Raw genomic sequence first — 11,210 nt, forward strand, 5'->3', positions numbered from 1 at the left:
AGTGTCAAAACAGAGTCCTGTGCTCCCAGGTTAAGCCTGTTCATCACCGAATCGCTAAGGAAAGTCGTGTCACTCATAGTGTCGAGCATGGCGTAGACGAGTATTTCCTTGCTTGGGTCCAGTCCAGACGAGACATATACTGGCATATAGAGGGAGTAAAGTCTTGTGGTGATGTGGTGATCGACGGCATAACTCTTCTTGACTTCATCAAAGAGGCATTCTCCACATTTGGTAGTGGCAACAAACTTCATATCAGTTTCCTCGTCAATCAAAGAGACTTGGTGAGTGGCTTTCTGCGTGGGATTGAAATCCGGGTCGTGCATTATTGTAACATGCTTCATTTTGCAAGTGTCACAGGAAACCTTAGCAAAACACCCTTTGGCAGCATGGAAGCCTCTCAAACACTTGAAACAAAGCTTTCGTTTGATCGCAAACTCCTTTCGTTCTGCATAGGGTTTTTCTGCCAACTTCTTGCAATCTGGGGTAAAGTGTTTATCATTACAATAAAGACAACCTCTTTGTGCAGGAAACGTATTTGTTGCTGGGTCCTTTGCAGTGTCTTCTCCCGGCTTGTTCTCCTGTTCCGGTTTGTCCACTTCGCTGATTGTTGTGTAGGTCTGCTTTCCCTTGGCCTTGGTAGACTGTGACTGGTCAGCACCTCGTTTTCTACCTTTATTGTGAAGATCTGCTTCGTGAAGAGCTTCACATTTGCTGTCCAGAAACTTGACGAAGGTGGCAAAACTTGGATATCTGCCACAAGAGAGCTTGCTATCAGCAACACGTTGCCCCCATGACAATGCTAGTGAGTCTGGAAGCTTGTGGGCTAGACGCTTGATTTGTGCAGGGTCTTCTAGGATACTAAGTCCGGTTATCTTCTTCGCCATCACACAGCACTGTCTGAGGAAGTCTACGTAGTTTCTGAGGGAGACTGTATCCTTATCCTTCACTTCTGGCCATGCCTCCAGTCTTTCTTTCAATGCCTCGGCAATAGTGTAGTCTTCTCCAAAACTCCCTTTCAATATTTTTAAGGCACTATTGTAGGACTCTTCTCCGAGGTCATAGTAGAGATCACCAACGGCAACTTTGGCTGGACCTTCGATGAATTCTCGAAGCATCAGCATTTTATCTTCTGGTCCAACTGCACTGTTCCTCACCATGTGCTGAAAGGCTGCAAACCATGATGGATACTCTAAGGGGTCCCCTCTGAACACTGGTGGCTTTGGAACGGGAAGCCTGCTAATTGTGAGAGCATCTGCGATTGACTTTGCGAGGTTGACGTAGGTGGTTGGAACGGCATCTTCTTGGGGATAAAAGCAATGTCTCTGTTCATGCACGCTATCCGTGTTAGTCTGAGCGGAGAAAGCAGGATACCTTGAGGTGAAGGGTGGCGCGCTGGCATTCAGTGAATGTTCGCTCTGTATGGGCAGTCCTTGACTTGCTTGGGGTTGTCCTTGTGAGGAATGTGGCCACTGACTCAGATCAGACTTGAAGTGGACTTGTGTGTTCATAGGAGTGTCTCGACGCAAGCCGTTGGGGTTATGATACGTTACTGGAACTCTAGTATGATCTGTATGCACCTGGTTGAACCTTGGGTCGGTGTTCCTTGGAATATGATGGGGCATGTTACTCAAATTAGCATCTGTCCCAAGGTTGGTAGTAATGCTTGGTTGGGCATAATTCGTCTGTAGGGCTGTTCCTTTATTGGGCCTTGTAGTGGGATTTACCCTATCTGTTATGTCTTGGTTTTCAGTGCGAGATAAGAACAGTTCATTAATGGGATCACACAAGGGCAAGGAGTTCAGGACGGAGTTTGCTTCATCCTTTGGTGCTGCTGGATTGAGAGCTTCTTCTACGGCATTGGCTACGTTCAATTCCATTTGTAGTCTTGCTCTGTCTTCCTCCAGCTTTACTTGAATCATTTGTTTTTCAAGCTCTTGGAAGCGCCTCGCCTCCTCCATTTCCCGCTGAGCTTCTTCTAGTCTGATCTTCTGTAGGCGTCCAGTCTCCTCCATTCCTCGTTGAACCTCTTCTAGCTTGATCTTTCTCTTCTGTAGCTCCATTTGATGTCTCAGTTCAGCCTCTCTTCGTTGGGTTTCTTGAAGTTTATCCATCATTTGGCACTTGGCTTGAAGAGCTGCTGCTTCTGATCGCGCAAGACGTCTACGAGAAGAAGTTGAAGAATGGGTCCCAGAAGAGTGCTTAGAGCTTGAGGAAATGGAAGAATTTCCTGGGTTTGTTTTAGTCTTTCTAGATTCATTTTCCTTACGCTTCAGATCTGTAACGTCATTCTGTTTAGTCTGGGTGAGCTGAGCATCTGGGAGTTCTAGAGTAATTTGGGCTAATTGTTTAACTAGATTGTCAGAGATATCAAAAAGCTCAAAACAAGAGTCTTCGTATGGGGTAGACAGTTTCAGATATCTGACGGCTACAAGGCGTTCCTTTAGAGCTCGACATTGTTTCAACAGTATGGTATGTAGCTCGCGGGCCTTTTGTGGGCTTATTGAGCTACCAGCTTGTAGATTCTCCTGTATCTGGCCTACCAATTTCCCTACTTCTCGTATGTTTTCTTCTAAGTCTTTGGTCCGTGTGGGTCCAAGAGTCTTAACTGCGTCTGAGCTTGGACCTGATTGGCGGTGAGGTCTGGTGTCTGATGGTGGTACATTAGATGCCTCTACTGGTCTGTCGGAGATCTGGTCGGTGGATCTCGTCATATGGTGCTCTGAGTCGTCTTGAGAAGTCTGTTTTGAAGCCTGGCTGTCTAGAGTGAAGGTTTCCTTAACTGTAGTATCGGCTGAAGGCAGTGAAAGATGAATGTCGCTAAGATAAGTTATCTCTTTGGCTTGTGATTCTTGCAGGGGCTGACTGGCATCTTGATCTTGTTCGGCCATGGTGGGTGAGCTGCTTATGTCCTTTGATAAGAGGCGGAGAGATGACTAGGCGTAAACGGTGATGAGTCTTCTCTCAGCGCACAGTTTTCACTGTACTCGCATTCAGTTTATGGGACACGCTAACTGCCTCTTTCTCACGCTGAAGAATTCACGCAGGTGATGATGTTACGGGAGGTTTATTGTTGTATTCCGTGACCATGACGCTGACCCTGGTGAAAACTACAAAAAGTAATTTAGAATACTAGAATCACTAAGATGAAACATCAAAGCACATTCTCATAAACGCATAACTTCAAACATGTTAATCACCTCTTTAAATGGTGAGACGGCGTCAAAGAAAGCACAAATCATTAAAGCATAATTATTACATTGACGTGACGCAGATTCCGGCTTAAGTAATAACTCATAACATTCAAATAACAGAATTACTAACACTGAATAAACAAAATAGGCAGCGAAATTAAGCGAATCGTCCGAAGTCTCAAATAGTCAAATCCGGTCAGACCATGAATTCGCGCATAAATTATCAAAGTAAACTAGCTTAACCAACGTATATTTCCCTTTCGGCACTATAATTACACTGAGTTAACTGCGAATTTAAAATCCATAAAAAATGTCAAAATTACCCTACAAATTAGATACTCATCAAATCAAACTTGAAATTTCATCATCTACAGTTATTATTGCGGACAATTTATTCGCTCAAACAAAACAAGCCGATAATCAGCAGAAAACGCATAAACAACGTCCAAAACTATTCAACAAAAACGTCTCGACATATGCGGCAAATCCGAGCACAAAGTCAGTTGCAAACGGTACAATATAATAGGCATATTTCGGTAAACAATAAGGCAATCATAATGCAAACAATCAACAGATAAATCAACATACCTGTACTGCGCATTGTCCCATTAAAGAAACTAACTTCAGACCACAAACTTCACTGAAGTGTAAAAAAAAAGAAAAGAAAAGATAGGCTTCCTTGAACCTTAAGCCTACTGCCTCCGACGGTTGCCAGTGGAAAAATGACCTTCAATCGCTATTCAGTTCCCGCATACCCTTTTCTGAATAGTGCTCAATACAAAAACACAACTGGATTCTTTGGCCAAGCAACACAAGCACGAAATCAGCGCACACTTCGTTGCAAAAACTCACGCCGATACCGGTGAAAGAGTGAAGCTTTGGCTAACACGACCAACAAGACGGAATAACAGAGGGGTCAACACACATTGAAGAAGGAGAGAGAGAAGGAAAGAAGGACAGAGGGTAGGAGGGAGAGAGGGAAGGAGGGAGAGATAGGGAAAGAGAAAGGGAAGGAGAGGAGAAAGAGAAAGGACATAGAAATGGAGAGAGAGAGAGAGAGAGAGAGAGAGAGAGAGAGAGAGAGAGAGAGAGATGGAAGAAAAGAAAGAAAGATAAAGAGATAGAAGTTAAAGAGACCTAAAAGAGCAGAAAGAAAGTAAAGAATGAAGAGCTAGCGAAAAGAACAGTAAAAAGAATGAATAAGGGAAGAACGTAGCAACAAAAAAGGAAACAGTATAAGAGAGAAGAAGCTAGAGCAGGCAAAAAGAGTTTGCAAAGAAGAAAGAATAAAGTGCTCAAGACAACAGGCCTCAGAGGGAATGGCCGTGCACTGCCAATCCAAAAGAGGCCTACAGAAGGTGAAGAACGAAAGAAGGGAAGGCACAGAAGAGGGTAAGTACAGAAGAGCTGAAGAAGGAACAGAGGTGGATAAAAGGAAAGAGTAAGAGGAAAAGAAAGGGAATGAGAGTGAAGAAGAAAAGGAGGAGAGTGACGATTCAACAAACACCCAAAGATTGCATTTTGAAAATTCACATAAAAATTCTCGCCTATGAAGGCGAGCACACGTTGTGTTCGGTTCCCACTCGGTTCCCACACGCCAAAATTCGCGGACAAGATCGAGGTACTGTCACCCAAAACATCCATTTATGGTAGTATTACGCAATGTTGCTCTCTGAGAATGGTCTTGTTAGATCTGTGAGTGTTTACACTACATGCCTAGGTGCTGTTGGATTGAAGGTTTTTGATATTTTAGCCGTTATTAGGTAGAATGCCTTCCACTTTACTGCAAAACTGCATAATTCGTAGCATCGGCAAGAAATATCCTACCAAAAAATGCCTGCTTGGAACTGTCGTTGGTCCAGCAAAAAGTTCAACATGTCTGTAGCAGACAGCCCAAGTTTCAAGATTGTAGGGCCATCCAAACAGCCGTAATAATAAAAACAACAAAAGTAGTCAGTGAAATTGGCTGTGTTCGGTCCCCCCACACTTTTGTGACGTAGGCGTGACGGTTCCCATAATTCATTGTGTCGGTCCCCACTTTCTGTGTCGGACCCCACTTTCGACCTAATTTCTCTGTGACGGACCCCACAACCAGCCTATTTTGTGTCGGTCCCCACACCTTCTTGGATTTATGACTTGCCGGTTACTTGTATCATTGTATTCATTGAATCTAATTGTCTCGGAGTTATTTTTCAGCAAAAACCGGCAAGGCAGCACCTTTTGTGATACCAAGTAAGTCAGATGACATCAGTATGTGTGTGTGTGTGAGAGAGAGAGAGAGAGAGAGAGAGAGAGAGAGAGAGAGAGAGAGAGAGAGAGAGAGAGAGAGAGAGAGAGAGAGAGAGAGAGAGACAGAGAGAGACTAACTTTATTAGTTTATGCCACAAATAATATATAACATTATTTATCTCTGGGACGGTTCCCAGTATACCAGGAAATTATGTGTTGATCCACCCACACCTTCTTGAACTGGCCTTCCCAATATCTACTCTTAGTCTTACGGCCTTGGAGATATGCAATTTGGCACATTTTTAAAATAAAAGATCCACCTGTCGTATGTGAGATTCAGTTTTCAGAGCAAAATGCTGCCCAGGGACTTCTAGTGGTGATTGGGAAAAAAAAGAGTACTTGCCTATGTCAAGTATGTGTCTTTATCCACGCTTGTTGTAAGAGGCAACTTTTCCCAGCTCCTTGTGTTCATGACTGCTTTCTCTTAAAATTAATTACTTTATGACAGTCAGAATACAATGGAACAAGGCTACATAAACCCTGACAGCCTACGACAACGGCCCGACTAAGGCTCAACACCGCGCCAATAAATTCAGCATTGGGCCAATGTTGGGCCATGATTGCTCCGTTTTCGTAGGCTATCAGGGTCAAAGATACATATTGGTAAACTAGTAAAATACATGTTCAGCATCATCAGCAATACCACAAAAGGATTAAAAAAATCCTATTAGCTGTATGTCAGCGGCACAATGCAACCAGAACCAGCGTTTATGTGGAGTGATCGGGTGCTGGTCACTACCGCGAGCGTCACTACCGCGAGTACCACTACCGCGTCTCACACTAAAGTTGTGTTTCCGTACCCGCGACAGCGTTTTTCCAGCGGCGCGACGAAAATCAAGCACATAGAAAATGACCTGGAGTGTTTCCACACGAGCGACGCGTTAGCGGCGCGACAAGCGGCAAGCGACGCGATTTTTTTGAAAGGGTCCTGGAGCGATTTTTTCGCGTTGTCGCGCGGGAACGCGGGAGTTTACAGATTTTACCGCATGTTTAAAACGCAAGTACGGAAACACGTCACGCGTTTGCGCGCGTTTTCTTTTGTCGCTGCCGCTGTCGCGGGTACAGAAACAGAACTTACCGCGAGTACGACACTACCGCGAGTACGACACTACCGCGAGTATAACACTACCGCGTGTCACACTACCGCGAGTATAACAGTACATTACCGCGTGTCATTTTATGACTTCCATGGCTGAAGGCAAAGGTTGAAATGTTTCCTTGAAATATAAAACAAAAAGGCCTGGTCTGTTCTCTGAACACTAATTCAATGTTTGTCATGCTAACCAAGAACTCAAAACGATCAGAACACACTATCAGAATACATATAGAATGGGTTGCTTCCAATTAAAGTTAGAACACAAACTCACAAGAAGTAAGTTTGCATGCGTTCTCTCTACGGTTATGGTACTCGCGGTTGTGGTACGCGCGGTAGTGTGACACGCGGCAGTGTTATACTCGCGGTAGTGTCGTACTCGCGGTAGTGTGACACGCGGTAGTGTTACACGCGGTAGTGTCGTACTCGCCGTAGTGTGACACGCGGTAGTGACGCTCGCGGTAGTGTCGCATAACCGGAGTGATCTGGAAAGGTGTCAATCTCTCTCTCTCTCTCTCTCTCTCTCTCTCTCTCTCTCTCTCTCTCTCTCTCTCCAGCTCTCTCTAGCTCTGTCTCTCAGTCTCTCTCTCAGTCTCTCTCTCTCTCACTCTCTCTCTCTCTCTCTCTCTCACACACACATACACACACACATACACACACAATCACACATACACACACAAACATACACACACACTCATACTGATGTCATCTGACTTACTTGGTATCACAAAAGGTGCTGCCTTGCCGGTTTTTGCTGAAAAATAACTCCGAGACAATTAGATTCAATGAATACAATGATACAAGTAACCGGCAAGTCATAAATCCAAGAAGGTGTGGGGACCGACACAAAATAGGCTGGTTGTGGGGTCCGTCACAGAGAAATTAGGTCGAAAGTGGGGTCCGACACAGAAAGTGGGGACCGACACAATGAATTATGGGAACCGTCACGCCTACGTCACAAAAGTGTGGGGGGACCGAACACAGCCAATTTCACTGACTACTTTTGTTGTTTTTATTATTACGGCTGTTTGGATGGCCCTACAATCTTGAAACTTGGGCTGTCTGCTACAGACATGTTGAACTTTTTGCTGGACCAACGACAGTTCCAAGCAGGCATTTTTTGGTAGGATATTTCTTGCCGATGCTACGAATTATGCAGTTTTGCAGTAAAGTGGAAGGCATTCTACCTAATAACGGCTAAAATATCAAAAACCTTCAATCCAACAGCACCTAGGCATGTAGTGTAAACACTCACAGATCTAACAAGACCATTCTCAGAGAGCAACATTGCGTAATACTACCATAAATGGATGTTTTGGGTGACAGTACCTCGATCTTGTCCGCGAATTTTGGCGTGTGGGAACCGAGTGGGAACCGAACACAAAGGGTCAGGGCACCGAACACAAAGCGTAGGGGAACCGTCACAGTGTCACCGGTGTGGTTCAGTTTCATTCTGTGAGTTCGACAGCTACTTGACTAAATGTTGTATTTTCGCCTTACGCGACTTGTTTTAAATTTAAAGAATCAGTTGACGTCGAATGTATACATACACACACACACACACACACACACACACACACACACACACACACACACACACACACACGCACACACACACACGCACACACACACACACATACACACACACACACACACACACACACACACACGCACACACACACACACACACCACAGTGTGTCTTTTGTTTCGTTTACTCGCGTGTAGTCGCTGTTGCTCTTCTTCATTTTGGTCATCAGGTCGTGCAGCGAGATTTGATTCAAATGTATACATTAGTATTTTTGTTTTGTTTGTTTGTTTGCTTAACGCCCAGCCGACCACGAAGGGCCATATCAGGGCGGTGCTGCCTTGACATATAACGTGCGCCACACACAAGACAGAAGTCGCAGCACAGGCTTCATGTCTCACCCAGTCACATTATTCTGACACCGGACCAACCAGTCCTAGCACTTACCCCATAATGCCAGACGCCAGGCGGAGCAGCCACTAGATTGCCAATTTTAAAGTCTTAGGTATGACCCGGCCGGGGTTCGAACCCACGACCTCCCGATCACGGGGCGGACGCCTTACCACTAGGCCAACCGTGCCCGTATATATACATTAGTATATAATTTATATTCATTTGTACATATCCCTCGTTACATACCTTTGCAAAGGGAAAGCAGCACAGCCAACAGGATCGCACGGAGATTAGGAATATCCATATTTACGCTTGTTCTGGTAACCTCGGCTGAAAATGTTTCATCCTTGATTTTTCTCAAACGAAGTAACATCCACCAACTCTCAGCAAGCTAAACGGGCCAATGTGATCACGTTAATTGGGGCACCTTTCAGTTCTTGGTTCAGGAACACGGCAATAGGTACACGTTTTTTCCATTAGAGTATTTGTTATTCAGGAGATTACTAACACTACAGCTGGCACTACAGTGTCGCAATAGCCACAGACGAATCGATGGGACCCGGACAAACATGAAACACAGTGGGAAAGTGGGACCCCTTTTAAGACCTAAACAACCCTGGAAAGTGAGGTCTTAAAAAGGTGGAATCTTAAAATATGGGTAACATTTACAAAGGTTATGAACAAAAATTCCGAAAACCTAAGTCTTGAAAGGGAGGTGGTCTTGTATTGGAGGGTCTTACAATGGGCGTTCTGCCGTACTAATCTTTCTATCGTTAAGGGCAGAATATATCTGCGCAGTTTCAGCAGCACAGACGACGCACAGCCTATTATTCATGCCGCGATAGGGATTATGACGAGTACTTGGCCTGTTTTTCTTTCATGCAACGTGTAGCGGGCTGGGATAATCTGCAGTGCGTCGTCGGTCCTGCTGAAGTTACATATGTGAGCGGAGTCCCTTACCACTTTGCAGTGTTTTGGCGTGAGTGGTGATTCCTGTGCCGTCCTCTAAAGTGACAGACGCTGCCTTTATGTAGAGCCTCGACCATAGTGCGAGTGTTTACTCTAGGAAGAAAAGATTTGTCATTGATTGGAAAGGGGTCTTTTATCCTTCTCGTCACGGGGGTGTTATTGCAGGGGTGAACAAACCTTTGATAAATTCAGAGGGGAGCAGAAATCCTCTGGTAGATATGGGTGGCTGAATCGGACGGGCGGGTATAGCTGTCGTTTGGTTCTTCTTGTGAAACGTCAAGCATGCGTCAGAAATAAAGCAAGTGACTGACAGTGCCAATCATAAGTAAATACATCTAGCTATGTGAGTTTTTGTATGTGAATATGTGAATGTTATAAATGCATGCGTGAATGAATGTGTGTGTGTGTGTGTGGGGGGGAGGGTGAGTGTGTGTGTGTGTGTGTGTGTGTGTGTGTGTGTGTGTGTGTGTGTGTGTGTGTGTGAGAGTGTGTGTGTGTGAGAGTGTGTGTGTGTGTGTGCGACTCTCCTTTCTCCCTGTTGTTCTGTCTATCTGTTATTCTATTTGTCTGTCTGTCTTTCTATTTGTCTCCATCTGTCTCACTCTTTCCTGTGTGTCTGTAACTCTGTCTGTCAACCCCTGTCTGTTTGCCTGTCCCTCTGTCTGTCTCGTTTTCTCTCTCTCCCTCTCTCTCTTATTGTTTATTATCCATCCATCCATCTCCCTCAATATCTCTCCTTTCTCGTGTTAACCTTGTTTGTTCTCACACGAAGTAACATCCAGCAGCACTCAGCAAACTAAACGGGCCAGTGTGATCACGTTAATTGAGGCACATTCATTTTATTTTTATTTTTTATTATTCTCTTTTTGTGGAGTTTTGTTTGTGTTTTTTTTTTTACATGTATATAAATGTTGTACATTACAGGACATCACCTAAACAAGGGGACAAAAAACACAAAACAGAAAAAACACACTTGGACAATTACAACACACATGGGATGGGTGGGTAGGGGGTGGGGGGGCGGGGGTGTCAGGGCTTGGTGGTCGCAGTATCAAAAGTATGTAAAAAAAATAACCCAAGGGTTTCATCAAAACATGCATATACAGGCGCCGATCCTTGTAAATTTTATCTAATGTATTATTCATAACTGCGTTATACTTTTCACAAATAAATCTTTCCTTAAGATTTCTACTAAATGTCTGAAAATGAGGGATCTTTTTGTTCATTTTGGAAATACATGTATATACGTCGTGTTTGGCACAAATTACTGGCACATCAAAAACTTTATCAGTGACTACATTGTTCGCAACTCCAAAAAGAACCAGTTCTTTAGAAACGTTTAAATTGTCAAAATGGGTGCAGTTCGCCTTTAACCAATTTACAAATTCTATCCAAAAAGTCTGTACTTTATCACACTCCCAAAACATATGTAAAAGGGTTTCTTCATTTCTACCACAAAATGTACACAGTGACGTATTCAGAATTTTTCGCAAAAATAGAAACCGTTCTGTAGGCAGAACTCTGTACAATAATCGGTACTGGAACCATCTCAGACAAGTATCCTTTGTTGTTTTAAAAACATGTTGAAAAATAACCTTCTTATCTAACAATCAGTTTAAAGATTCAGACCATTTTTCGATACGTTTTGGGACCGTAACATGTTCAGTCAATTGTTGGTAAATGAATTGTGTCTTACCTTTACAAATACATTTCCACACAATGGGCTCTGTCATAATAAAATGTTTATCA

General features: G+C 43.9%; 1 pseudogene; it reads right to left on the bottom strand.

The window, feature by feature from the left end:
* Positions 1 to 9,727, bottom strand: part of LOC138948602 (neuronal acetylcholine receptor subunit beta-3-like) — a 31,179-nt pseudogene extending 21,452 nt beyond the window's left edge.
* Positions 9,728 to 11,210: the final 1,483 nt, after the last annotated feature.

This window comes from Littorina saxatilis, linkage group LG15 (genome assembly GCF_037325665.1).
Source record: "Littorina saxatilis isolate snail1 linkage group LG15, US_GU_Lsax_2.0, whole genome shotgun sequence".
NCBI classification, from domain to species: Eukaryota; Metazoa; Mollusca; class Gastropoda; order Littorinimorpha; family Littorinidae; genus Littorina; species Littorina saxatilis.